Source organism: Atractosteus spatula, unplaced genomic scaffold, assembly GCF_055471065.1.
Source record: "Atractosteus spatula isolate fAtrSpa1 unplaced genomic scaffold, fAtrSpa1.hap1 Scaffold_166, whole genome shotgun sequence".
NCBI classification, from domain to species: domain Eukaryota; kingdom Metazoa; phylum Chordata; class Actinopteri; order Semionotiformes; family Lepisosteidae; genus Atractosteus; species Atractosteus spatula.
Genome location: NW_028296726.1, coordinates 1 through 24,000, shown reverse-complemented (window position 1 = coordinate 24,000; position 24,000 = coordinate 1). Strand labels below are relative to the sequence as shown.

The 24,000-nt window shown below is 44.9% G+C and overlaps 1 non-coding gene across 1 annotated transcript; it reads right to left on the bottom strand.

Annotated features, from left to right (window-relative positions):
- Positions 1-13,372: 13,372 nt before the first annotated feature.
- trnae-uuc (transfer RNA glutamic acid (anticodon UUC)) lies at positions 13,373-13,444 on the bottom strand. Its single transcript has one exon. It is a non-coding gene; the product is annotated as a tRNA-Glu (tRNA).
- Positions 13,445-24,000: the final 10,556 nt, after the last annotated feature.

The window sequence follows — 24,000 nt, the reverse complement described above, 5'->3', positions numbered from 1 at the left end:
GCCTGTATCTCAATAATAACAATACAGTGTGTGATCTCCTTTCCCAGCCTGAGGAACAGACAGTGAGGCCGTCTCTCAATAGTAATAATACAGTGTGATCAACTGTCTCAGCCTGCGGAACAGTGAGTTTATCTGTCAATTATAATAATACAGTGTGTGATCCCCTGTCCCAGCCTGAGGAACACACAGCGAGCCTGTCTTTCAATTATAATAATTCAGTATGTGATCTCCTGTCTCAGCCCAAAGGAAGAGACAGTGAGCCTGTCTCTCAATAATAATTATACAGTGTGTGATCTCCTGTCCTAGCCTAGGGAACAGACAGTAAACCTTTCTCTCAATAATAATAATCCAGTGTGTGAACTCCTCTCCCAGCCTGAGGAACAGACAGCGAGCCTCTCTCTCAATAATAATAATACAGTGTGTGATCTCCTGTCCCAACCTGAGGACGAGACAGCGAGCCTGTCTCTCAATAATAATAATACAGTGTGTGATCTCCTGTCCCAGCCTGATGAACAGTGAGCCTGTCTCTCAAATATAATAATATAGTGTGTGATCTCCTTTCGCAGCCTGAAGAACAGACAGTAAACCTTTCTCTCAATAATAATAATACATTGTATGATTAACTGTCCAACCTAAGGAACTGACAGTGAACCTGTCTCTCAGTAATAATAATACAGTGTGTGATCTCCTGTCTCAGCCTAAGGATCAGACAGTGATCCTGTCTCTCAATAATAATAATCCAGTGTGGGATCTCCTGTCCCAGTTTGAGGAACAAACAGCGAGCCTGTCTAACAGTAATAATAGAACAGTGTGTGATCTCCAGCCCCAGCCATAGGAACAGACAATGAGCCTGTATCTCAATAATAATAATACAGTGTGTGATCTCCTGTCCCAGCCTGAGGAACACACAGCGAGCCTGTCTCTCAATAATAATCATACAGTGTGCGATCTCCTGTCCCAGCTTGAGGAACAGACAGCGAGCCTGTCTCTCAATAATAATAATACAGTGTGTGATCTCCTTTCCCAGCATGAGCAACAGACAGAGAACCTCTCTCTCAGTAATAATCATACAGTATGTGATCTCCTGTCTCAGCCCAAAGGAAGAGACAGTGAGCCTGTCTCTCAATAATAATAATACAGTGTGTGATCTCCTGTCCCAACCTGAGGACGAGACAGCGAGCCTGTCTCTCAATAATAATAATACAGTGTGTGATCTCTAGTCCAAGCCTGAGGAACAGACAGTGAGCCTGTCTCTCAGTAATAATAATACAGTGTGTGATCTCCTGTCCCAGCCTGAGGAACAGTGAGCCTGTCTCTCAAAAATAATAATATAGTTTGTGATCTCCTTTCTTAGCCTGAGGAACAGACAGTGAGCCTGTATCTCAATAATAATAATCAAGTGTGGGATCAACTGTCGCAGTCTGAGGATCACTGAGCCTGTCTCTCAATACTAATAATAGTGATTTCCTGCCACAGCAAGAGGAACAGACAGTGAGCCTGTATCTCATTAATAATAATACAGTGTGTGATCTCCTGTCCCAGCCTGGGGAACAGTGAGCCAGACCCTCAATAATAATAATACAGTGTGATCTACTGTCCCAGCCTGAGGAACAGACAGCGAGCCTGTCTCTCAATAAAAATAATACAGTGTGTGACCTCCTGTCCCAGCCTGGAGAACAGTGAGCAGACTCTCAATAATAAGAATACAGTGTGATCTACTGTCCCAGTCTGAGGAACAGTGAGCCTGTCTCTCAATAATAATAATGCAGTCAGTGACCTCCTGTCCCAGCCTGAGGAAGAGACAGTGAGTTTGCCTGTCAATAATAATACAGTGTGATCTCCTGTCCCAGCCTGTGGAACAGTGAGCCTGTCTCTCAATAATAAAAATACTGTTTGTGATCTCCTATCCCAGCCTGAGGATCAGACAGTGAGCCTGTCTCTCAATAATAATAATAATAATACAGTGTGAGACCTCCTGTCCCAGCCTGAGGAACAGACAGTAAACCTGTCTCTCAATAATAATACTCCAGTGTGTGATCTCCTGTCTTAGCCTGGGGAACACTGAGCCTGTCTCTCAATACTAATAATATAGTGTGTAATTTCCTGCCCCAGCTAGAGGAAAAGACAGTGAGCCTGTCTCTCAATAATAATAATACAGTGTGTGACCTCCTGTCCCAGCCTGGAGAACAGTGAGCAGACTCTCAATAATAAGAATACAGTGTGATCTACTGTCCCAGTCTGAGGAACAGTGAGCCTGTCTCTCAATAATAATAATAATGCAGTCAGTGACCTCCTGTCCCAGCTTGAGGAAGAGACAGTGAGCCTGCCTCTTAATAATAATAATACAGTTTGTGATCTCCTGTCTCAGCCAGGGGAACAGACAGTAAACCTGTTTCTCAATAATACTAATCCAGTGTGTGATCTCCTGTCTTAGCCTGAGGAACAGACAGTGATCCAGTCTCTCAATAATAATAATCCAGTGTGGTATGTCCTGTCCCAGTCTGAGGAGAAAACAGACTGGGACACAGAGAGTGAGAGAGAGAGAGGAGGCAGCACAGAAGATGAGCTCCTAATTTCTTTGAGATTTTATTGTTTTCTGGAACTGAACAAATAGTCTAGGAACAAGGCGACATCTAACAAAACTAAAGAAAACTACAAAAGTAAATAAATAATTTGCCATTGGAAAAAAAAAATCAACAAAGCAAACATCTAAAAAACTGAAGATCAACTATAAGACACAGCTACACCTGAGGATAAAGGACCTGAGGAAAAACTCCAAAAAGAAAAATCCCCAAGAGATGAAGAGAAACAAACAGAAAAGGAATAATTAAAACAAGGAAATAAGAATAAGAAGACAAGAAAGAAAGAAAGAAAGAAAAAGTACACCAAAGGAAACAAGAAGGAAAGGGAAAATAGAAGCAGCATCAAGAGAAGCCAAGAACTCAGCCATCAACACGAAAAACACCTGGTAAGCCCTGTTCTTTCTTCTCCTTTCTTGAAGAGGCCTCTAAAAAATTGAACTGCTTTGCTAGATAAAAGTTTAAAAAGTCTTTAGAAAAAGTTACCTTAAAGTTTAAATTAAACAAAATACCACTTGGGCCCACTACACTCAAAAGGCCAAAGTTGAAGAACCTGTTCCCAAGCAACAGGGGGCTGATTGTATTCAAAACGCCCGAGCCAGGCCGTCTGTTTGCTCTTCTCACCTGGGCCCATTGTATTTAAAAAAGGAAGATGAGTACAGAGCAGAACACAGCCCCACTGGACCAGCCCTGCCCCCTCAGCACAGTACTCCAGTACCCTGAGGACGTGAAAACAGTTAAGACCAGGAAACAGTACAAAGACTCCTGGATGAAAGAAAACCCAGAGACCCTCATTGCTGACTACTGCCAGGCAGGAGAAAAACACATAAAAACCAACCTGCTCTTTTTTACTGAGCATCCGAATGCCTGGCACACAGCTGTGTGTAAGAATTATACAAACACCACCAGAAGGGGCATCAGCAAAGGCAGGCAAATCTCCATAGGGGGCGACAGCGAAGTAGAAGACACTGTCCTGACTGTCAACACCTACCACAATGGTACAGTGATGATACAGGGCAGTGAGGCCGCTCTGGAGCTTTTTGAGGAAAAGTTCACAGACCTTAAAACACAGGCTGACCTGGAGAAACCTCCCCCAGAAACAGGAGAAAGACCCAGCAGCCTGATGACCGCCACACCGGAGAGTTCAGCTCCACCTGACTCGGAGCCCACAAACACAGCCTCAGCCACAGAACAGCCCAGCAAAAGTGTAGCCCTCGGCAACATGGAAACACACCACCCGGACACACACAGCCCACACCAACCCCCCTGTGACCACAGCACAGTGCGCCTCCTGAGAGAGAAACTCTCTGCTCTGGAGCTGGACTTCACTGAGTTCAAGGAGCTGATGCTGGGGAGACTCACAGAGGGGCAGACAGCACAACAGCTAAGAGACGAGGTTAACAAACACAGGAACGAATGTAAAACCTCCAACAAACAGCTCAGGGCACAGATGGAGGAGCTGCTGCAGGACAACAGTAAGCTGCAGTCGGAAGTAGCAGAGCTGAGAGAGGAGCTTCAGCTCGCGGAGAGGACAAGCAAGACTCTCAAAGACCAGCTGAGGAAACTCACTACTTCCCACTGCAGCCCGGACTGCAACAGAACAGCCCTGAGACCCAGAAGACACAACACACAACACCCACCCCCAACCCGCAAAGACACACCCACCTCCACACAACCTGACACCCCTACAACCCCCACCACCAACTCCCACTTACCCAGTACCCCCACCGTAGCAAACACCACACCCACTGCACCCCCCGGCACCCCAAATCCCCTCACAACTCCACTGCCCAAAAGCACATCCACCTTGCCGAACACTCAGGGTGACCCACACACACACCCGGCCCCACCCAACTCCTCCACCTCACACACTGCACCCCCCCAAGCAGCCGCCCGCCCGGCAGCACAGCGCCCCTCCAGCAGACTGGACACCAGAGGCAGACGCATGGAAGTAGCCCTTCTCATCGACTCCAACGGGAGGTACATCGATGAGCACAGGCTCTTCCCGGGATTACAAACAGCAAAGCTCTGGTGTCCGACGACAGAGAAGGCCCTGCAGCTGCTGTCCAGGTCGGTACTGGGAGCCCCTCAGCACATCATCATCCACACCGGCACCAACGACCTGAGGACCCAGAGGGAGCAGGTGGCCCAGTCCATCAGGAGAGTGGCAGAGAGGGCCATACAGGAGTTCCCTCGCGCCCGAATTCTCATCTCCACCCTGCTGCCGAGACAGGACGAGCAGCACCACACCATCCAGAGAATCAATGCCGAGATCTCACGGTGCTGCGCACTGCTCCCAAACGTCTACCTGGCCCATCACTTCACCCTTGGACCACAGCACCTACACGACCATAAACACCTCAAAAAACAGACCATTGGACTCTTCACAAAAACTCTGAAAGACACCACACTGGGCAGACACCCGAACAGCACCCCAGAGAGAAACAGGAGGACTACCAGAGGAATGCCCTAGCACCCACACCCCCAACCCAGACCAGCTCAACCCCCAAGGAACAGAACCAGCACCACCCTACAGCCCTCCAACCCAGACCAACGACCTAACAGGACCAGAACCAGTGCCCCACCCCATGCCCCTCACCCAGACCAGCAGCTGAACCGGACCAGAACCATAACCTCTCCCCACCCAGCACAACAGCAGAGCCGGACCGAGCCCCTCCTGCACAGCTACGCCGCAGCCCTGGCCAGACCAGCAGTCCCGAGCGGTTTGGAGCTGGGAGAAATCCAGCAGCTCCTGAACCTCATCTGCACCCGGCTAATGAGCTGAACTTCCATCACCCACAGCGACAGACAAAAACCCAGCACAATACTTGTTTCTGTCGATGATGTAAATGTCCGACACAAATTTGATACAGTTCCAGAAAACAATAACAACTTGCAAAGATAATTCAAACGATAACAATGAGATCTCTAAAGATAAGTATGTGGAACATTCAGTGTCTGGGCTCGTCAGCATTTGGGCTGAAGAGCACTGATCCTGAATTTATCAAGGATGTAAAGGAGACAGACATCATGATCCTACAGGAGACATGGTGTCGGGGAGACTTGGCTACCCACTGTCCCCCAGGCTACAAGGAGATCATGGTGCCCTCTGTCAAAAAACCCCAAATCACCCGGGGCAGAGACTCTGGGGGGATCATTGTGTGGTACAGAGCGGAGCTCAGTCACTCCATACAATTAGTAAAGAAAGAAGAGTCACGAGTTTGGCTTAAAATCAAAAGAAATACCATCTGTACAGAAAACGAGGTTTTCCTGTGTGCTGTCTACATCCCGCCCTCAGAATCCCCCTATTACAGTGAGGGAATTCTCCCCAGCCTCCACACGGAGATCGGTCACTTCCAGGGCCAGGGAAACGTGCTGCTCTGTGGTGACCTCAACGCACGAACAGGCACACTGGCAGACTTCACCAGCACACAGGGAAATACTCACATATTCGGACAATCCCCTCTGTACCACACACCGGTCACCTCACACAGGTGCAGCCATGACACCACAGTCAACAGCACCGGGCGCGAGCTGCTGCAGCTCTGTCAAGGGCTGGGCCTGTACATCGTCAACGGCAGGACTAGAGGGGACTCTCTAGGCAGGTTCACCTACAGCTCAGCTCTGGGTAGCAGTGTGGTGGACCACGCCATCACCGACCTGGACCCCTCCTGTATCAGTGCCTTCACTGTCAGGCCACAAACTCCCCTCTCCGACCACAGCCAGATCACACTCTACATGAAGAGAGCACACCAGTACAGAGACACACTGACACAGCCCAGCCAGCTGTATGACCTCAACCAGGCATACAGATGGGACACAGACAGCCTAGACAGATACCAAACTGCACTGGGCCATGACGAAATTCAGACACTGATGGACACATTCCTAAACACTCCGTATCAAACCAACAAATTAGGCATCAACTTGGCCACACAAAAACTAAATCACCTATTCCACAAACTAGCATCAAAATCTAAGCTAAAAACAACTAAATCAAAAAACTACCAAAAAACAAAAGCAAAAGAAAAGTGGTTTGATACGGAGTGCGAAAACATCAAAAATGCACTACGAAAAGTCTCAAATGAAAAACACAGACAACCACACAACACAGATCTGCGACTCAGGTACTGTGACATGGTAAAACTTTACAAACACACGCTGAAAAAGGAAAGAAACACATACATAGACAAACAACTTGCAGAAATTGAGGAGTCACTAAATCAGAACTGTTTCTGGGAGAAGTGGAACAACTTAAACAAATCAAAACCAGAAGAATTGGCCATCCAAAATGGAACAATCTGGCAAACATACTTTGAAAATCTCTATGAAAAGCTCCCAAATACAAATCAATCAGACCAAAACACCATTTATGAAAAACTCAAAATTTTGGAATTGGCTATCAAAGACAACCAAAACCCCTTAGACTCCCCAATCACTGAGCAGGAGCTACTGGACAAACTCCAGGACCTCAGACCACGCAAAGCCTGTGGCCATGATGGTGTCATAAATGAGATGCTGAGACACAGCAGCCCAAAGTTGCAACAAGCCCTGCTCAAACTCTTCAATCTCATAATGACAGCTGGATGTTTCCCCGAGGCCTGGAACCAAGGACTGATCACGCCCATCTATAAGAGTGGAGATAGACTCGATCCCAACAACTACCGGGGCATCTGTGTGAACAGTTACCTGGGGAAGGTATTCTGCAGTATCCTAAATACACGAATACTGGCCTTCCTTACCGAACACAATGTCCTGAGTAAAAGTCAGATTGGCTTCTTGCCAGATCACCGCACATCTGATCACATTTACACCCTACACACACTGATAGACAAACACGTCCACCAAAAACACAAAGGAAAAAATTTTGCCTGCTTTGTCGATTTCAAAAAAGCATTTGACTCGATTTGGCATGAGAGATTGTTTTATAAACTACTCCAAAGCGGCATAGGGGGCTGTAATTATGTGTACGACATAATTAAATCAATGTATTCAGAGAGCAAATGTGCAGTGAAAATTGGAAACAAAAGGACTAAATTCTTCACCCAAGGCCGTGGGGTGAGACAGGGCTGCAGCCTGAGCCCAACACTGTTCAATATCTATATCAACAAATTAGCAGGAATGTTGGAGCAGTCTGCAGCTCCTGGTCTCACACTACACGACACAGAAATCAAGTTCCTGCTCTACGCAGATGACCTGGTCCTGCTGTCGCCCACAGAACAGGGGCTGCAGCAGAAACTGGCACTGCTGGAGCAGTACTGTCAGACCTGGGCACTGACAGTCAATCTGGACAAGACCAGAGTTATGGTTTTCCAGAAGAAAGCCAGACCTCAGGGAAACAGGTACAAATTCACACTGAACAACAACACATTGGAGCACACATCCAGCTACACATATCTCGGTCTCACCATCAGCTCTTCCGGGAGTTTTGACCTGGCAGTGAAGGTACTAAGGGAGAAGGCACTCAGGGCTTTCTACGCAATAAGAAAGAGGCTCTTCAACATCAACCCACCAACAAGAATCTGGCTCCAAATACTTGAAAGTGTAATCCAACCCATTGCCCTATACGGCAGTGAAGTGTGGGGTCCCCTCACAGACCAGGATTACACCCAATGGGACAAACACCCCACAGAAACTCTGCACATGGAGATCTGTAGAAACATCCTCCGTGTGCAGAGAAGAACTCCTAACAACGGGTGCAGGGCTGAATTAGGCCAGTACCCACTATTGATAAACATACAGAAAAGAATATTCAAGTATTGGCTACACCTAAAAAACAGTGACCAAAATTCCTACCACCACAAAGCCCTGCTGAGCCAAGAGCTGAGCCCAAAACACAGCCCCCTGAACCAGCTGGTCCTGAGGCTCACTGACCTGAGCCACACCGACACTAACCAGCATCAGGACAGCACTGCTAGAGCACCACAACCCAGACTCAACCACATCACAGCACAGATCAAACAGCAATATCTCACACACTGGGACACACACACACAGACACAACATAAACTGGAATGTTACAGAACCTTAAACAGACAATACACACTAGCTGAATATTTGACCAAAATAAAAAATAACAAACAGAAACAGACCCTGACGAAGTACAGGCTCAGTGACCACAGCCTGGCCATAGAAACTGGGCGACACAGGCAGACCTGGCTGCCCAGAGAGGACAGGCTGTGCTCCCACTGCCAGCGGGGAGAAATAGAGACAGAGGTGCACTTCCTACTGCACTGTGACAGATACTCTGGGATTAGAGAAACATTCTTCCCTAAATTCAGAAATCTAATCCCAGAGTTCCCACACCTGCCAGAATCACAACGGGTCCCAATCCTACTGGGAGAGGGAGGAGGGAACTCAGTTGAACTGGCAGCCCAGTATGTGATCTCCTGTCACAGCCTGAGGAACAGTGAGTCTGTCTCCCAATAATGCTCCAGCCGCCTACAGAATATGTCAATATTTTATAATATGTCTTTGTTGTAAATGTCTGTAATATGTCGGTAGATTTTATTCTACTTCTATTTTTGTTTTGTTTCATGTAAATATCATTACTTTCATTTGCTTTGGCAACACTGATTGTACCCATCGGTCATGCTAATAAAGCACCTTGAATTGAATTGAATTGAATTGAAAAGGAGAGAGAGATGGACAGATAAGAGCACACACAGCGAGAGAGACAGGAAGTGGGAGAGAGAGGAGAAGGAGCAGGAAGACAGTGCAGGTGTTCAACCACACTGTGACCACAGGAGACAGGAGGCTTTTCTCAGCTGCTGAGGAGCTCAGGGCTCATGGCCACTCAGGCTCAGAGGCTCTGGCAGCAGTCAGGTCTGGGAGCTTCTCCTCATACTGACTCTGGAGCTCTAAGTGTCAGCCTCCATTCTGACAGGAATAGCCCCTCCTGTTCAGCCCTGAAAGACACACTGAGAGAGCTGTTAGAGCCCTGAGACAGCTGTGTGGGTAGAAGACCTGTCACCCTGTAGAGCTCTGAACACTGGGCTCCCCTGTGTGCCTCACTGTACAGCAATAGAGCTCTGACTGGACTCCCTGTGTGTCTCTGTACAGCGCTAGAGATCTGAACACTGGGCTCCCCCATGTGTCTTCCTGTATACCTCATCACACTGCACTGCACAAACCACAAACTCACTGCACAGTCTGACCTGCAGTTCCAGTAAAGCTCTGTCGAAACAGGCCCATTTCCTAAAGACAGGGGAGTGAAGAGTTTTACTGAAGAAAATATGTCCCTCTCTAAAAAAATGCTGTCAAATCATTATATGACATTTTTTCATGCTAGTCCAGCAGGAATTGTGGCCTTAAATCACAGCGGTTCAGCTGTATTTACAAGAACTGATTGTTTCTAGTTAATCATTTTGTTGTTTTTTAATACTTTGAAACAGACTCCTGCTCTTCTGCTCCTGTAGTTATTATGGTGAAGCTGCAACAAATACTACTGCTGCTATTACTACCACGAATACTGCTACTACAACTATGACAGCTACTACTACTGCTGCCACTGATACAACAGCAACTAGTAATATTTTACTACTACTACTAAAGCTACTAGTACTACTGTTCCTACTGCTGCAGGTACTACTGTTACTGCTACTACTGCTGCCACTGCTACTACTTCTGCTACTATTAATAAGGAGGATGAGAGCTGTGTTCTCACTGTTCAGCCTTGGTCTATTAACAAGTACTGATGTTTTCTTTTTGTTGTTTGACTCCTGCTCTTCTGCTCCTGCTGCTGCAATTATTAAAGTGAAGCTCCAACACAGCTCTACTATATTGTTGAACTAAAGATTTTAAATACAGCATAACTACTACTACTATTGTTACTATTGCTCATGGTTCTAGTGTTACTACTGCTACTACAGCTACTACTACTGCTGCCACTGATACAACTGCAACTAATACAATTTTACAGCTACTCCTACTGCTACTATAAATGTTTCTAAAGCTACTAGTAGTACTGTTACTGCTACTAATACTGCTGCCACTGACACAACTGCTCCTACCACTACTACCATTACTACTACGACCATGACTTCAGATTCTAATACTAATTCTGATACTAATACTCCTGCTACTATTACTGCTGTCATTACTACTAATAGTGATAAAAACAGAACACTCACAGCTCTGTAGACATTGGTCTGGACTCTAGAAAGTGATTCCATTTGCAAGCAGCTCTGGACCTCAACACCTGCTGATGGGTCACTTCTGTCAGACACAACATTGGAGCCCAAGCCCACCTACACACATTTACACACACTGACAGATATACACCCACACACTCACACACATTCACACACACGGACACTACACATACTGACTAACACCATACACATTTGTACACACAATCAGACACATACATGCACAAATACAAACTAGCACACATTCACAGACACACACATACTGTAGACACTACACTCAGAGATACACACCCACACACTGAAAAGCACACATTTACAGAATCACACATAGACAGTACACATACTCACAGACAAAAAACTCACACAATGACGGACACCACATACACTCTTACCTACAGTTACACTATAACAAACACTAACAAAAATACCACTAATATTACAACAGTAACACTATCACTATGACTAACACTATCATTATTACTAACAATAACACAAAATTACAACTACACTACTAATACTTATAATAACAGTAATGCTATCACTGAAACTAACATGACTACTAGTGTAAATAGTCTAACAGTAAATCTATAATAAGCACTAATAGTACATGAATACTAGCATTAAAACTATCAGTAGCGCTATCATCATTAATACTCACATGAACACTAGCATTAATATTAAAACTACCAGTTGTACTCTCACTAATATTAACAGGAATACACTAGCATTAGTATTAGTAGCTGTCCGTGACGTCACACCGCTCTTTGTGACGAAGGCAAGACACATAGCCGGGCACAGTGACGTGGCGCGTGTCGCTGTGGTTACCATACTTATGATTTGTAAACAAATGGAAAATGCCTTTAAACTGTTACTTAAACAAATTTATCAACTTGGAATATAATTCTCTAGCTCTAGGATTAAATTCCTAAATAATAATTTGAATAACCATTCTTTAATTTCGGAATGAACATTATTAACACTAAACGCACTATGGTACTGTAATTGATCGATCCAGGCGGTATTGACCGTTTTCTAGATATTTAAAACAGGGTCAAGAATGGGTAAAGAATCAGTACTCACCAATCGGTGAAGTTAATCGTTAATTCTACGGTTCTTCAGTTGAATTAATTAGTTGTCGATAGATAAGTGATCAATAACTCTCCGCAGTGCGCTCCGCGCGCCTTCCGTGGTCTCGCTCTCTGATCCCGGTGCTCTGGCTGGTGTCTCTGACGTCACAGTGCTCTTTCTAAAATATATAACATCCCCAAAAAAAAAACACACCGGGCTTTGAAGAGAGGCGAAGAAGAGAAGGTGTAATATTTGTGTGCGTCAGCAGTGAAACTGCATGTTGATTGATGGAGGGCTGAGCGGGGAATAACGGTTGCTCAGGGTCACAGGTCATAGTGAATTTAGGAGCTAACTGGTTCGGAGTTACAGGTTAAATAATAAAGAGTTTGTTCGAGTGTCACATCATCGTCCTGGGTTCTTAATTTTTACACTATACGTGTACGAGAAACAAGACAGTGTGTGTGTGTGCCCTGGTGATTCTGGGAGACAGATCGAACCTGGGCTAAAAGAGAGGGGGCTTAGCCCTCTTCCATTTGCTAGTTCATAGTTGAACAACCCATTTGTATCTGCTAGGCGGCGCAGTGGTCGTGCACAAAGAACGCTTTGAAAAGCGTCAAAAGCAAGTCATTCCGAGTTGGTCGTTTGTATTTTCCGTTCAGACGCGAAATGCTGAAATGATCTCTCGGCTCCTCGGTTGTCATTTCTGCTCCATAGAGGAATCACAGCACGCGTCGCCTTCCAGCACGCTGGGTCGGGACACGATGCCGGGGGTCGGAGAGAGTGATGTTTTCCTTGTTAGTATAGTGCTGAGTTTCAACGCCTGTTACGCGGGAGAGCTGGGTTCGATTCCCCGACGTGGAGTAGCTTTTCTTTTACCTCATTAGAGAAAGGACTGTCTTTCACGTCTCTGTTTTCTTTCACAGCGTCGTGCACCTTTTCATTGCTCTCGCTTTCAGAGCCTCTGCACGGCACACGACTCGACATCAGGACGCGCATTGTAGTGAAAGCAGGAAGCGCTGCGACATGCCCTGTGCAGATCCCGCCACACCTAAGAGGTGAGTGGGTCTGTTCGATCACAGCGCTAGGCGAATCCCCAATCCACTTTTGTGCGTGGCGACACCATGCCCAGCAGCCCAGCGCTGAGCTTCGCCAATGCGATTCAGTTGCTTCCAGTGCCTTTATTGGAGTGCGCTGATGGACCGTGCTCTCTCTCCAGAGACCAGCACACCTGTCATGGATGGAGCAGGAAAGGCGGTGCCACATTCTACAGCCCTCTCCACGCAATCGACGAAATCGGGCTACTGAAGTGGAAAAAATCTCCTCTCCACAAAGTGCAAATATCATCTTGGAGAGTATAAATCCTATTGCCGAAGATCAGCCCTGTCTACCAGAGTAACCCTCCCACCTGCAGGTTTCCGAGCTGCAGCTATGATCAGGTAGTCTCACACGCGAGAAGTCTTCGGTTGGAAACAAGCGCCCCCTCTTCTCGCACGTTTTGCACGTTCGAGTAGTTTTAATGCGGCTCCTTCGTACACGGTGCTGATCTTTTGGAAAGCAGGAGGCAAAACTGACACGTTCCCATACCGGGAGTCGAACCCGGGCCGCCTGGGTGAAAACCAGAAATCCTAACCGCTAGACCACATGGGAGCGCACAACCCTGCTGTTCCGGGCATCATGCAAGCAAACTACATAAATATGAGAAAACACGCAAGAGAGTTGTCACTCAGAGTGTCGAAGGGTCGATGTATACTGGGGCTCAGTTGAAATGCAACGTCAGGACTTTTCCGAATTATGTCACACGAAGAGAACACAGCCACGTGTGTCTCGGTAACTCGCCGTGATCGTAAAAAAGAGGCTGTTTCTACCCCGACTCGAAACGGGGACCTTTCGCGTGACCCACTCACCTCTTAGTGTGGCGGGACCTGCACAGTGCATGGGGCATCCTGTTTTCACTTCAATGCGCGTCCTGATGTACCCCGGTCTCCCGCGTGACAGGTGGGGTACTCGCCACTATTCTAACGAGGAAGACATCACTCTCTGCTTAGTGTGCAAAACACTTACTTGCAGCATTGTGGGTGCTGTGGTTTAAATGCTAGTGTTTTGTGAACAGAATACCCCTATCCCAGTGCATTGTGCCACATTAAATAAAAGCACGTGAAAAAGAGATTCAGAACGCAAAGCTCTGTCAGTGTTCTGTGTAAAAAATCGGTTCGAACATTATGGGAGCTGTTTTTAATAAGCTGCTGAGTAAAGAATATTTTAATCTTCCTGCTGTCAGTAGTATTGTGAATATAGTTGACCCTTACCTGAATGAAAACAGGACGTAAAGGAAGGGTTTCAGAAATCAAACAAAGCTTTATTCCCGTGCTTACAGTCTGAGTAATTGGAGACTGCGCTATTTTGTTGCCTATGGTCATATACAGGTTTTTCGCACGAAGCCGTATTGAACAGTATTTCTTGCGTTGTGAACTTGTGTATACAGCGGTCCCCCGGATTCCAGTTAGTGCGTAATTACGCATCGATGAAAAACCGGAGGTTTAAAAAAAGATAATTAGCTCACTGATAGTTTGATGTAGAGGCTGTGGAAATATCCACAAGTCGTGGTCTTTAAAATGCATTTGGTTTGAAGGCGTTCTGTGCTTCCATTGCGAAGATATGGACAAAAGAATATTCGTGCTTGGTCAAAAAAAATGTGATAAAAACGAAAAAGTAAAGGCTGAGAAAGCATTCACAATGTATTTTATACACAAAGCAAGTATTCTCGCGACTGTAAGAGGTTTCGTGTAAACGCTACAGGCGTGCCAAAATCGTTTACGAACTTCAAGCTAACTTTACCCCGGTCTGGTACCGGAGGTCACGTAGGTTCAAATCCCAGCCATGTTTTTTTTCCTATCTTGTTGTACATAACGTACCATTTCGGACAATCACAAAGGGCTTGATTTCGTTAAATGCATGTATTCATTTCCTTTCTGGAAAACTTGTATTTCAAGAAAGTAAACATTTCTTCACAAAGGTCGATTGGATTTCTCAGCGAAACCTTAACCATTTTAATATTTGCAGGAAATGCGAGTGCTTAACACGTGTCAGAATCACCGGGAAATGTCCAATTACTGTATACCCAACATCGCAACTCCCCAGAAAACCATATTCACCCAAGAAAAAGTCGAGTCGTCATTTATACTCCCGTTGCATCCTCTGCTGAAATATTTTAAAAATACAATGCAGATTTGTTTAAGAACTTGCAAGCATTGTTACATTAGCACCGTGCATTTGGACTTCGATATTTTGACATATTTACCTTAATTTTAAACATAAATACTGTACAATCTATTGTAATTTTGTTGTACTATTAAAATATGTTAGCTGAGGATGCAAAGGGGTGAAAGGGAAAGGTCAGAGGGTGCAGTAACACCAAGGTTAGGATTGGTGGAGGTGATAAAGGTGTTGATGGTTTTTCTCTGTAGAGGATTTTGAGTTTTTTTTATCCTTCTCTGAAGTGAGAAACTGGAAGAGTTGGGAGTTGAGGGATCTGATGAGGTTAGTTATGAAAGGAAGTTGATGTGGAGCTGTTAGCCGTAAAAACTCCTTAATGTCTTTGATGTTGTCATCAACGATAAACTGCACTCAGCAAAGATAAAAAGAAAATTATCTATGCTTACTGCCCTGTCTTTCTCACAGCTGCAACTATGAGAGCCTGCAACTGCTTGTGCCCGCAGGAGATCTGAATCCCCAGAGATCGGATGAGTATTCAACTTCACTGCATTACTGCTCGAGAATTCAATTGTTATCCCAACCAGTTGATATCAATTTAATTCCTAAGAGTTATGTACTTGTTTTGAGTATCTCATGTAGAAGTTGTAACCAAGTTCAATTACGAAACGGTCTAAATGAATGATATACCGAACGTATGTCCTCTTGATATGTGTAACCCTTTGAAACTGAATGAATATATATCTTTTATATTCTGATAACCCTCACGATAAGATCTGTTAGGTTTACATGCATATTCTACGTATTAATAAATTTATCCTCGTGTATTAGTACCTGTGTGTGCGTTGTTTGAGTTATATCTCATGGTTGGATTCTAAGGCCATTAAAAAAATCAATTGTGTGATTTACTGCCACAATTAATAACTGTCCCAGTAAATGCCCAAACCCCTACAGAACTGGTGCCTCGTGAGAGCACACTACAACAGTGTGTGATCTCCTGTCCCAGTCTGAGGAACAGACAGTGAGCCTGACTCTCAATAATAATAATACATTGTGTGATTTCCTGTCCCAATCTGAGGAACTGACAGTGAGCCTGACTCTCAATAATAATAATACATTGTGTGATCTCCGGTCCCAACCTGAGGAACTGACAGTGAGCCTGTCTCTCAATAATAATAATACAGTGTTTGATCTCCTGTCCCAGCCTGAGGAACAGTGAGCCTGTCTCTCAAAAATAATAATATAGTGTGTGATCTCCTTTCGTAGCCTGAAGAACAGACAGTGAGCCTGTATCTCAATAAAAATAATCAAGTGTGGGATCTCCTGTCGCAGTCTGAGGAACAAAGAGTGAGCCTGTCTCTCAATAATAATAATAAAGTGTGTGATCTCCTGTCCCAGCCTGAGGAACACTGAGCCTGTCTCTCAATACTAATAATAGTGATTTCCTGCCACAGCAAGAGGAACAGACAGTGAGCCTGTATCTCAATAATAATAATACAGTGTGTGATCTCCTGTCCCAGCCTGAGGAACAGTGAGCCTTTCTCTCAGTAATAATAATACAGTGTGTGATCTCCTGTCCCAGCCCAATGGAAGAGACAGTGAGCCTATCTCTCAATAATAATAATACATTGTCAGGAACTGACAGTGAACCTGTCTCTCAGAAATAATAATACAGTGTGTGATCTCCAGTCTCAGCCTAAGGATCAGACAGTGATCCTGTCTCTCAATAATAATAATCCAGTGTGGGATCTCCTGTCCCAGTTTGAGGAACACAGAGTGAGCCTATCTATCAGTAATAATAGAACAGTGTGTGATCTCCAGTCCCAGCCATAGGAACAGACAGTGAGCCTGTATCTCAATAATAATAATACAGTGTGTGATCTCCTGTCCCAGCCTGAGGAACAGACAGTGAGGCTGTCTCTCAATAGTAATAATACAGTGTGATCTACTGTCCCAGCCTGCGGAACAGTGAGTTTATCTGTCAATAATAATAATACAGTGTGTGATCCCCTGTCCCAGCCTGAGGAACACACAGTTAGCCTGTCTTTCAATAATAATAATTCAGTGTGTGATCTCCTGTCCTAGCCTGAGGAACAGACAGCGAGCCTGTCTCTCAATAATAATCATACAGTGTGCGATCTCCTATCCCAGCTTGAGGAACGGACAGCGAGCCTGTCTCTCAATAATAATCATACAGTGTGCGATCTCCTGTCCCAGCCTGAGGAACAGACAGTGAGCTTTTATCTCTATAATAATAATTCAGTTTGGGATCTCATGTCCAACTCTTAGGAACAGACAGTGAGCCTGTCTCTCAATAATAATAATAGAGTGTGTGATCTCCTGTCCCAGCCTGAGGAACAGTGAGCCTGTCTCTCAAATATAATAATACAGTGTGCGATCTCCTATCCCAGCTTGAGGAACGGACAGCGAACCTGTCTCTCAATAATAATAATACAGTGTGTGATCTCCTGTCCCAGCCTGAGGAACAGACAGTGAGCTTGTATCTCTATAATAATAATTCAGTGTGGGATCTCATGTCCAACTCTTAGGAACAGACAGTGAGCCTGTCTCTCAATAATAATAATAATACAGTGTCTGATTTCTTGTCCAGGCCTGAGGAACAGACTGTGAGCCTGACTCTCAATAATAATAATACAGTGTGTGATTTCCTTTCCCAACCTGAGGAACTGACAGTGAGCCTGTTTCTCAATAATAATAATACAGTGTGTGATCTCCTGTCCCAGCCTGAGGAACAGTGAGCCTGTCTCTCAAATATAATAATATAGTGTGTGATCTCCTTTCTTAGCCTGAGGAACAGACAGTGAGCCTGTATCTCTATAATAATAATCAAGTGTGGGATCGCCTGCCGTAGTCTGAAGAACAAACAGTGAGCCTGTCTCTCAATATTATTAGAACAGTGAGTGACCTCCTGTGCCAGCCTGAGGAAGAGACAGTTAGCCTGCCTCTCAATAATAATAATTCAGTGTGTGATCTCCAATCCAGGCCAGCGGAACAGTGAGCCTGTCTCTCAGTACTAATAATCCAGTGTGTGATCTCCTGTCCCAGCCTGGGGAACACTCAGTCTGTCTCTCAATACTGATAATACAGTGTCATCTCCTGTCCCAGCTTGAGGAACAGTGAGCTTGTCTCTCAATATTAATAATACATTGTGAGATCTCCTGTACTAGCCTGGTAAACACTGAGCCTGTCTCTCAATAATAATAGTACAGTGTGTGATCTCCTGTCCCAGCCTGAGGAACAGACGGTGAACCTGTCTCTCAATAATAATAATACAGTGTGATCTACTGTCCCAGCCTGAGGAACAGTGAGCCTTTCTCTCAATAATATTAATACAGTGTGTCATCCCCTGTCCCAGCCTGAGGAACAGTGAGCTTGTCTCTCAATAATAATAATACATTTTTGATCTCCTGTCCCTGCTTGAGGAACAGTGAGCTTGTATCTCAATAATAATAATACAGTGTGTGATGTCTTGTCCCAGCCTAAGGAACAGACAGTGAGCCTGTCTCTCAGTAATAATAATAATACAGTGTGTGACCTCCTGTCCTAGCCTGGGGAAAAGTGAGCCAGACTCTCAATAATAATAGTATAGAGTGATCTACTGTCCCAGCCAGAGGAACAGTGAGCCTGTCTCTCAATAATAATAATACAGTGTGTCATCCCCTGTCCCAGCCTGAGGAAGAGTGACCTGTTCTCTCAATAATAATAATACAGTGTGTGATCTCCTATCCCAGCCTGAAGAACAGAGAGTGAGCCTGTCACTCAATAATAATAATACAGAGTGTGATCTCCTGTCCCAGCATGAGGAACAGACAGTGAGCCTGTCTCTCAATAATAATAATCAAGTGTGGGATCTCCTGTCGTAGTGTGAGGAACAAACACTGAGCCTGTCTCTCAATATTAATAGAAAAGTGTGTAATCTCCAGTCCCAGCCTGAGGAACAGTGAGCCTGTCTCCCAATAATAATAATACACTGTTTCATCTCCTGTCCCAGCCTGAGGAACAGACAGTGAGCCTGTCTCTCAATACTAATAATACAGTGTGTGATCTCCTGTCCCATTCTGAGGAACAGACAGCAAGTCTGACTCTCAATAATAATAAAGCAGATTATGATCTCCTGTCCCAGCTTAAGGAACAGTCAGGAAAGAGCAGGTCTCTCGATAATAATAATACAGTGTGTGATCTCCTGTCCTAGCCTGAGGAACAGACAGTGAGCCAGTCTCCCAAAATAAAATTAATAGTGTGTGTGACCTCCTGTCCCAGCCTGAGGAAGAGACAGTGAGCCTTGCTCTCAATAAAAATAATACAGTGTGTGACCTCCTGTCCCATCCTGGGGAACAGTGAACCAGACTCTCAATACTAATAATACAGTGTGATCTCCTGTCCCAGCCTAAGGAAAAGTGAGCCTGTCTCTCAATAATACAAATACAGTGTGTGATCTCCTGTCCCAGCCTGAGGAACAAACAGTGAGCCTGTCTCTCAATAATAATAATACAGTGTGTGATCTCCTGTCCCAGCCTGGGGAACACTGAGCCTGTCTCTCAATACCAATTATACAGAGTGTGATTTCCTGCCCCAGCCAGAGAAACAGACAGTGAGCCTGTCTCTCAATAATAATAATAATAATAATAATAATAATAATAATAATAATAATAATAATAATAATAATAATAATGCAGTGTGTGATCTGTTGTCCCAGCCTGAGGAACAGACAGTGACCCTGTCTCTCAATAATAATAATACAGTGTGTGACCTTCTGTCCCAGCATGGGGAACAGTGAGCCTGTCTCCCAATAATAATAATACACTGTTTCATCTCCTGTCCCAGCCTGAGGAACAGACAGTGAGCCTGTCTCTCAATACTAATAATACAGTTTGTGATCTCCTGTCCCATTCTGAGGAACAGACAGTAAGTCTGACTCTCAATAATAATAAAGCAGATTATGATCTCCTGTCCCAGCTTAAGGAACAGTCAGGAAAGATCAGGTCTCTCGATAATAATAATACAGTGTGTGACCTCCTGTCCCAGCCTAAGGAACAGTGAGCCTGTCTCTCAATAATACAAATACAGTGTGTGATCTCCTGTCCCAGCCTGAGGAACAGACAGTGAGCGTCTCACTCATTAATAATACGGTGTGTAATCTGTCCCAGTCTGGGGAATTCAAAGTGAGCCTGTCTCTCAGTAATAATAATATAGTGTGTGATCCACTGTCCCAGCCTGAGGAACAGACAGTCAGCCCGTCTCTCAATAATAATAATACAGTGTGTGATCTCCTGTCCCAACTTGAGGAACAGACAGGAGTGGGCCAGTCTCTCAATAATAATAAAGCAGATCATGACCTGCTGTCCCAGTCTAAGGAACAATCTGGAAAGAGCAGGTCTCTCGATAATAATAATACAGTGTGTGATCTCCTGTCCAAGCCTGAGGAACAGACAGTGAGCCTGTCTCTCAATAATAATAATACAGTGTGTGATCTCCTGTCCAAGCCTGAGGAACAGACAGTGAGCCTGTCTCTCAATAATAATAATACAGTGTGTGACCTCCTGTCCCAGCCTGGGGAACAGTGAGCCAGACTCTCAGTTATAATAATAAAGTGTGATCTCCTGTCCCAGCCTGAGGAACAGTGAGCCTGTCTCTTAATAATAATAATAAAGTGTGATCTCCTGTCCCAGCCGAAGGAAAAGTGAGCCTGTCTCTCAATAATAATAATACAGTGTGTGATCTCCTGTCCCAGCAAGAGGAACAGACAGTGAACCTGTCTCTCAATAATAATAACCTTGTGTGGAATGTCCTGTCCCAGTCTGAGGAAGAAACAGTGAGCATGTCTCTCAATAATAATAGAACAGTGTGTGATCTCCAGTCCCAGCAAGAGGAACAGACAGTGAGTCTGTCTCTCAATAATAATAATATAGAGTGTGATCTCCTGTCCCAGCATGAGGAAAAGACAGTGAGCCTGTCTCTCAATAATAATAATCAAGTGTGGGATCTCCTGTCGTAGTGTGAGGAACAAACACTGAGCCTGTCTCTCAATATTAATAGAACAGTCTGTAATCTCCAGTCCCAGCCTGAGGAACAGTGAGCCTGTCTCCCAATAATAATAATACACTGTTTCATCTCCTGTCCCAGCCTGAGGAACAGACAGTGAGCCTGTCTCTCAATACTAATAATACAGTGTGTGATCTCCTGTCCCAGCCTGGGGAACAGTGAACCAGACTCTCAATAATAATAATGCACTGTGTGATCTCCTGTCCCAGCCTGAGGAACAGACAGTGAGCGTCTCACTCATTAATAATACGGTGTGTAATCTGTCCCTGTCTGGGGAATTCAAAGTGAGCCTGTCTCTCAGTAATAATAATATAGTGTGTGATCCACTGTCCCAGCCTGAGGAACAGACAGTCAGCCCGTCTCTCAATAATAATAATACAGTGTGTGATCTCCTGTCCCAACCTGAGGAACAGACAGGAGTGAGGCAGTCTCTCAATAATAATAAAGCAGATTATGATCTGCTGTCCCAGCCTTAGGAACAATCAGGAAAGAACAGGTCTCTCAATAATAATAATACAGTGTGTGACCTCCTGTCCCAGCCTGGGGAACAGTGAGCCAGACTCTCAATTATAATATTACAGTGTGATCTACTGTCCCAGCCTGAGGAACAGTGAGCCTGGCTCTCAATAATAATAACCTAGTGTGGAATGTCCTGTCCCAGTCTGAGGATCAAACCGTGAGCATGTCTCTCAATAATAATAGAACAGTGTGTGATCTCCAGTCCCAGCCAGAGGAACAGACAGTGAGCTTGTATCTCAGTAATAATAATACAGTGTGTCATTTCCTGCCCCAGCCAGAGAAACAGACAGTGAGCATGTCTCTCAACAATAATAATACAGTGTGTGGTCTCCTGTCCCAGCCTGAGGAACAGACAGTGAGCTTCTCTCTCAATAATAATAATACAGTGTGGGATCTCCTGTCCCATCCTGTGGAACAGACAGTGAGCCTATCTCTCAATAATAATAATACACTGTGTGATCCCCTGTCCCAGCCAGAGGAACTGACAATGAGCCCATCTCTCAATAATAATAATACAGTGTGTGATCTCCTGTCCCAGCCTGAGGAACAGTGAGCCTGTCAAACAATAGAAATACAGTATGTGATGTCCTGCCTCAGATTGAGGAAAAGAGAGTAAGCCTGTCTCTCAGTAATAATAATTCAGTGTTGGATCTCCTGTACCAGCCTGAGGTACAAACAGTGAGCCTGTCTAGAAATAATAATAATACAGTGTGGGATCTCCTGTCCCAGCCTGGGGAACAGTGAGCCAGACTCTCAATAATATTAATAATAATAATACAGTGTGATCTACTGTCCCAGCCTGAGGAACAGAGAGTGAGCTTGTCTCTCAATAATAATACAGTGTGTGACCACCTGTCCCAGACTGAGGAAAAGACAGTGAGTCTGTCTCTCAATAATTATAATACAGTGTGTGATCTCCTGTCCCAGACTGAGGAAAAGACAGTGAGTCTGTCGCTAAATAATAATAAAACAGCGTGGGATCTCCTGTCCCAGCCTGGGGAACAGACAGTGAACCTGTCTCTCAATAATAATGCAGTGTGTGATCTCCTGTCCCAGCCTGAGGAACAGACAGTGAGCCTCTCTCTCAATAATAATAATACAGTGTGTGACATCCTGTCCCAGCCTGAGGAACAGACAGTGAGCCTGTCTCTCAATAATAATAATACAGTGTGTGACCTCCTGTCCCAGCTTGGGGAACAGTGAGCCAGACTCTCAATAATCATAATAGAGTATGATCTACTGTCCCAACCTGAGGAACAGTGAGTTTATTTGTCAATAATAATAATACAGTGTGATCTCAAGTCCCAGCCTGAGGAACAGACAGTGAACCTGTCCCAGCCATAGGAAGAGACAGTGACCCTGCCACTCAATAATAATACTACAGTGTGTGATCTCCTCTCCCAGCCAGGGGAACAGACAGTAAACCAGCCAGGGGAACAGACAGAACCTGTCTCTCAATAATAATACACTGTGTGACCTCCTGTCCCAGCCTGAAGAAGAGACAGTGAACCTCTCTTTCAGTAATAATAATACAGTGTGTGACCTCCTGTCCCAGATAGAGGAACAGACAGTGAGCCTGTCTCTCAGTAATAATAATCCAGTGTGGGATCTCCTGTCCCAGCCTGAGGAACAGACAGTGAGCCTGTCTCTCAATAATAATAATACAGTGTGTGACCTCCTGTCCCAGCTTGGGGAACAGTGAGCCAGACTCTCAATAATCATAATAGAGTGTGATCTACTGTCCCAACCTGAGGAACAGTGAGTTTATCTGTCAATAATAATAATACAGTGTGATCTCCTGTCTCAGCCTGAGGAACAGACAGTGAACCTGTTTCTCAATAATAATAATACAGTGTGTGACCTCCTGTCCCAGCCTGAGGAAGAGACAGTGAACCTGTCTCTCAATAATAATACACTGTGTGACCTCCTGTCCCAGCCTGAGGAAGAGACAGTGAACCTCTCTTTCAGTAATAATAATACGGTGTGTGATCTCCTGTCCCAGCTTGAGGAACAGAGAGTGAGCCTGTCTCTCAGTAATAATAATACAGTGTTTGATCTCCTGTTCCAGCCTGAGGAAGAGACAGTGAGCCTGCCTCTCAATAATAATATTACAGTGTGTGATCTCCTGTCCCAGCCTGGGGAACACACAGTGATCCTGTTTTCTATAATAATCATACAGTGTGCGATCTCCTATCCCAGCATGAGCAACAGACAGAGAACCTCTCTCTCAGGAATAATAATACAGTATGTGATCTCCTGTCTCAGCACAAAGGAACAGACAGTAAACCTTTCTCTAAATAATAATAATACAGTGTGTGAACTCCTTTCCAAGCCTGAGGAACAGACAGCGAGCCTCTCTCTCAATAATAATAATACAGTGTGTGATCTCCTGTCCCAGCCTGAGGAACAGT